We start from the raw sequence: 6,424 nt of genomic DNA, 5'->3' as shown, positions 1-6,424 counted from the left end.
TTGGTACACAGTTCATTGGAAGTGATTTTTACGAAGCTACATATGGATAATTTTATTTGAGACATTGGTAGTGAAGTATGTATTTGATTCAAGCTTTAATCATGTAAGCCTAAATTTAAAAATTATGATTAGGGGGTTGATTCAAGAATTTCATTCAAGATGAAGAAGAGTTTGGTTTGCTAATTATTTGGACTTAAAATTGGAGGTTTGGAAGGTGAATTCGAATTGGACCACACCTTAGGTAAGGTTATCTGGAATATTTTTGTAATATTTGGGTATTTGGAATTTGGCCTTAACTATTAATTTTAAAGCTTGGTTTATGTTTAGGCTTGATTAAGGATTCAAGAATTTCACAAAGATTTCAATTGCTTTTTGGTTTGACCTAATATCAAGGTAAGTAATCTTACTACTGGAACTGCCCACGGGCCAGACATTAGATGTATGCAGCATGTTAAATGAAGGTTATTGCAGAATGACAACATGAAAGATTGATAAGTATAATATGATTAAAGTATGTTCTGTTACGAGATCCGAATTATTTATTTATGCACATAGACACTTGAATGCTAGTATGAGATGGTATGTGCTTCTATGGTTGTATTTGATTTGATGATGTTGAGGTATACATGTATGTTGTAAAACCATGATGTTGAGGTATATGTGTATGTTGTAGAGCCATGATGTTGAGGTTTATATGTATGTCATAGATTCGTACAGTGATGATTATGATGTTGAGACTGTGCAAATGTCCTTACTGATTAGTTAGATGCCCATTAGATTTGTGGACATACTTAACTACAGTAGGATAGAACTCAGTCTCTTTTCTTATTTATGTGCATATGTGTCCCATGAGGACTAGAGCAGTTATATGTTTCACCAGAGGTGGGTATCTAGAGGAACATAGATGCTCAGCGTGACCCCGTTAGTGGGGTTATTTACTGAGTATTTTATACTCATTCTTTCTCATGTTGTTGTTTCAGGTAAGGATAGAATGCACTGGTGATGGACAAGCGGAATCGTGATCGAGCCACTAGGACTAGTTTTTACGCTTCCGCATCATGAAATTTAGAGTTCTTTTTCATATTTCTCTTAACTTTTAGTTTTGATGTTTAAAACTTATTTTTAAGGATCGTTTTTTCAGGCTTATTTATTATCCTTTATAATTTATGGGTACCCTACTATTGTTTTAATATTTGAAATTAATGAAAGTCTTTTGAACTTACCTTATTTAATTAGCATTTATTTCATCATAACCGAGTGTCGTTTTGAGTTCCATGCATGCATGTATTTAATAACGCCTAACTTAAGTCCTAAGGGGTCGGGTCGTTACAGTTGGTATCAGAGCCCATTTTTGGGTTCTGTAGACTGACTTACTATGTAAATCTGATACCAATTGTAACGACCCGACCCCAGGACTTAAGTTAGGCCGTTATTAAATACATGCATGCATAGAACTCAAAACGATACTCGATTATGGTGAAATAAATATTAATTAAAATAAGGTAAGTTCAAAAGACTTTCATTAATTTCAAATATTAAAAACAATAGTAGGGTATCCATAAATCATAAAGGATAATAAATAAGTTTGAAAAACGATTCTTAAAAATAAGTTTTAAACATCAAAACTAAAGTTAAGAAAACATTGAAAAGAACTCTAAATTTCATGATGCGGAAGCATAAAAAAACTAGTCCCAGTGGCTCGATCACGAATTTCGCTTGTCCATCGCCAATGCATCTCTATCTTTACCTGAAACAACAACATGAGAAAGAATGACTATAAAAATATTCAGTAAGTAACCCACTACTGGGTCAGGCTGGGCATCTATGTTCTCTAGATACCCACCTCGGTTGAAACATATAACTGCTCTAGTCCTCATGGGACACATATGCACATAAAATAAGAAGGAGACTGAGTCCTATCCTACTGTAGTTAAGTATGTCCACTACCTCTGGTGAATCCGAAGGAAGCATAAACTGGTGAATCCAGAAGGAGACACAAACTGGTGAATCCCGAAGGAAGCACAAACTGGTGAATCCCGAAGGAATCACAAAATTGGTGAATCCCGAAGGAAACACAAAATCTAATGGGCATCTAACTAATCAGTAAGGACATTTGCACAGTCTCAACATCATAATCATCACTGTACGAATCTATAACATACATTATAAACCTCAACATCATGGCTCTACAACATACACATATACCTCAACATCATGGTTCTTACAACATACATGTATACCTCAACATTGTCAAATCAAATAAACTATGAAGCACATACCATCTCATACTAGCATTCAAGTGTCTATGTGCATAAATAAATAATTCGGATCTCGTAACAGAACATACTTTAATCATATTATACTATCAATCTTTCATGTTGTCATTCTGCCATAACCTTCATTTAACATGCTAGTATACATCTAATGTCTGGCCCGTGGGCAGTTCCAGTAGTAAGATTACTTACCTTGATATTAGGTCAAACCAAAAAGCAATTGAATCTTTGTGAAATTCTTGAATCCTTAATCAAGCCTAAACATAAACCAAGCTTTAAAATTAATAGTTAAGGCCCAAATTCCAAATACCAAAATATTACAAATATTTCCAGATAACCTTACCTAAGGTGGTTCCAATTCGAATTCACCTTCCAAACCTCCAATTTAAGTCCAAATAATTAGCAAACCAAACTCTTCTTCATCTTGAATGAAATTCTTGAATCAACCCCCTAATCATAATTTTAAATTAGGCTTACATGATTAAAGCTTGAATCAAATACATACTTCACTACCAATGTCTCAAATAAATTATCCAATTGTAGCTTCATAAAAAATCACTTCCAAATGACTTTACCAAAATTTCTCAACAACCAAAATTAATCCACAGGGAAGGTAATCAAAGCATAAAACTTACCAAAACTCGCTAAAACAAAACTCCAATTCACTAAACAACACCAAATACCTTCACAAACTTGAATCCAAAGTTGAAACAACAATAGGTATCAACCAATTGATGCCAAAAGTAAATGAGTATTCAAGAATCAACTGCGAAACAGGAAATCTTACCCAAATCGATAGATCAGTGATGGCAAAAGTGAATGACGTTTAACAGTGGTGGATGGAGGTCATGAAGAAGAAACAGACGGTGGCTTTGCGGCATCGGACGGGCTCACGAACGTGAGGAAGAAAAGGGGGTGGGGTATGACTTTTTATAAAAAAAAAAAAAAAAAAAACAATAACAATAATAATAATAAAAAAACAAAAAAAGAAGTAAATATAATTACATTTAATTCCTTTCCGTTTTTTACTATTAAATTCCTTTCCGTTTTAAAAGAAAATTAATTCCTGCCATTAATTTTCCATTTAAATTTCAAATTGAATAATTTCATACCAACAATTAAATTCCCGCACTTATACTTGAAGTCCAAAATTCCAAAAATGCCCTCCAACTAATAACAAATACTGAAATTCCAAATAATAAAGTTACTGAAATTACATTATTACTAAAAAAATGTATGGGGTGTTACATCTCCACATCCTCGAGTAAGAGATATTAGGGGCATATCCTTTCCAGAGTTCGTAAGTGTCTTATTCAATTTCTTGTGAGGTACTCTGTTAAGAATAAAACAACCAAAAAATACAACTTCTCCCCACATGTTATTAGACAATCCAGAACTTAACAATATAGCATTAATCATCTCCTTAAAAATTCTATTTTTACGTTATGCTATACCATTTTATTGTGGTGAACAAGGTACAGTAAATTCATGAATAATGTCATCTAATTCATAAAATTCTTTAAGTGTATTATCACTGTATTCACCACATCTATCTGACATTAACCTTTTAATCTTCTTATCTAATTGATTTTTTACTTCTTCTTTATATTTAAAAAACATACTACCAACTTCATCTTTTGTCTTTAAAAGATAGATTTTAGTATATTTAAAAAAATCATCAACAAAAGAAATGTAGTAATTTTTCCCATCTCTACTTGTGGTATTTTTAAAATCAACTAAATCAAAGTGAGTCAGTTCTAGTAAATATGTACTTCTAGATGTGACAGGTTTAAAAGATTTCTTGATAAACTTTGTTCCTACACAAATAGGACATTTACTTGTTTCATGCATTTCATATGCATTAATCAATTTTAAATCCTTAACTTTCTTAACCGATGCAATATTCACGTGACTTAGTCTACCATGCCACATATCAAGAGACTCAACTATGCAAGTAGAATTAGAAACACTTGTTTTCATCATATTTACAACAGGGATAGTATTCAATACAAAAAAATCATCATCAAGATATCCTTTTTACCAACAGTTGGAAATGCGACCAAAGTCCCACATTGGTTAGATAAGAGGAGGATCATGGGTATATAAGTAAGAATGTCTATCTCCATTAGTATGAGGCCTTTTGGGTGAAACTAAAAACAAATCCCTTATCCCTATCACAAACAAAGTCTCCATTTTTCGTCAATAGACCTGATTCAATAGACTCCGTAGAGTTACATACACACATAGAAAATTAGTCAAAAGTTTAAGTTCTAGATTCCAAGTTAAGATCAAGATCTATGTCAAGTTCAAGATACCTCATATGGAGTGAGAAAAAATTTACCTCTTCTTTTTAGGATTGGATTAGATGGATCTTTCCTTATTCTAGATAGGATTGTATCTGATTAGATAAATGATTTGCTAACATTTGGACTTATTTGAACTAAGTCCATTTTATATTTTGGGTGTGTATATAATATACACACGTACGGCCATAAACTTAAATTGACAATTCTAACCCTAAACATTTTGATTATATAATTAAATCTTTTATCTTCGCATAATGAACTAATAAAAATCATTTGCATTACCATTCTATAATCTACCCTAACATTAATTACTATTTATTACATCTTAAAAAATATTTAAAAATCATTTGCATAATCCAATTATACATGTCATGTATGCTTTCAACTTTCTACGCATTAGTCATCGCTTTAAGTTTCATGTTTTTTTTTTAATTACAATTTTAAAGTATAAAGATGCAGTAAAAATGAAATTTTCTAAGTCTTGCTGCCTTCTTACGATAATTGAAATTACCCCTACTCTGATGTTCAAGGATATTTTATATGATTTAGAATTCAAATATTTCTATTAAAAAAAAAAGTGAAAACATACTAACAAATAAATATTATTAGGAAATAAAGTAAACATAATTGTCTAAAGAAAATTAAAACTAAAATTGTTATTGAGATCATAGTTGTTGAAATTAAGGTTTTATACATTAAAAAAAGGATAAAAATGATTAAAAAATGAAAAACTAGCAACTTTAGAAAAAATAATCAAAACTCATGTTATCAAACTTGATTTTATTCCTAAAACGAACATAGCTCAATTGACATATAAATGTATTAACGGTCAAGAATTTTATAGTTTAAATTCTCTCCTCTTTAATTCTACTAAAAATAACTTTTTTAATTAGATAAAAGGTAATATACTAAGATGGAAAATATGAGGGGTTGCTATTTTTATAATGGAAATAAGGTGAAATTAATGAAACGGTCATTAAGGGGAAGCTATAGAGTTGTATGAGATTTTGAGTTCTTATATAATTTGTGGTCTCCAGACCATTTATTATAAAAATCCTCCCTTTAATATATATATACTGTCTCTTATACACATCTAGATGTGTATAAGAGACAGATATATATATATATATAATAAAGAAAAAGAAAAAAAAAAGTCAAGGATTGCACATTCCATTTCCAAAATGGTTTTCGTGTTCGTTTTGTTTTTTTTTCAAAAGCACATGCAATATACCAAATAATGCATAATTTTAGTATTTTACGTTTACATATAGGACAATTATTTTAAACAACAAAATTATTGAAAATATCTTTAAATATGGTAAAATGTCACTGTTTATTAGTGATAATCATTATCTATTACTATTTTTCACTGATAGATATGTCACATATAGATAGTAGATTTTACTATATTTATAAATAAGTTGGTTTATTTTTCTATATTTGAAAACAACTCTTACATATAATAATTTATTTGTATAGGTTTAACTGTTACTAATTTAGGAAAAATGTTCTTTTAGATTTTGTATCGAGGTTCTTACCCTTGAGTTTTTATTCTATTTGGTTGTAGATTTTAATATTTACATTTTTAAATTTTATTTTTTATTAAATACTCATTTTCGATTATTAGTGTTGATATTTATTAATCAATTAAAAGAATTATAAAGAATTATAATTAATAAGTTTTCACTAATTTTCATCCTTTTTAATATCAATTTTAAAATTTTACTTCATAATTATTTTAGAGTAATTAACGAAAGTGGTTACTAAAAACTAAAGTAAACTATGAAAGTTAGAGGTTAAGAGTATAAAATAATTAAACTCTTAAATGAAAACTAAATTCAAAAT

Source organism: Benincasa hispida, chromosome 6, assembly GCF_009727055.1.
Source record: "Benincasa hispida cultivar B227 chromosome 6, ASM972705v1, whole genome shotgun sequence".
NCBI lineage: Eukaryota > Viridiplantae > Streptophyta > Magnoliopsida > Cucurbitales > Cucurbitaceae > Benincasa > Benincasa hispida.
This window is presented reverse-complemented; position numbering follows the sequence as displayed.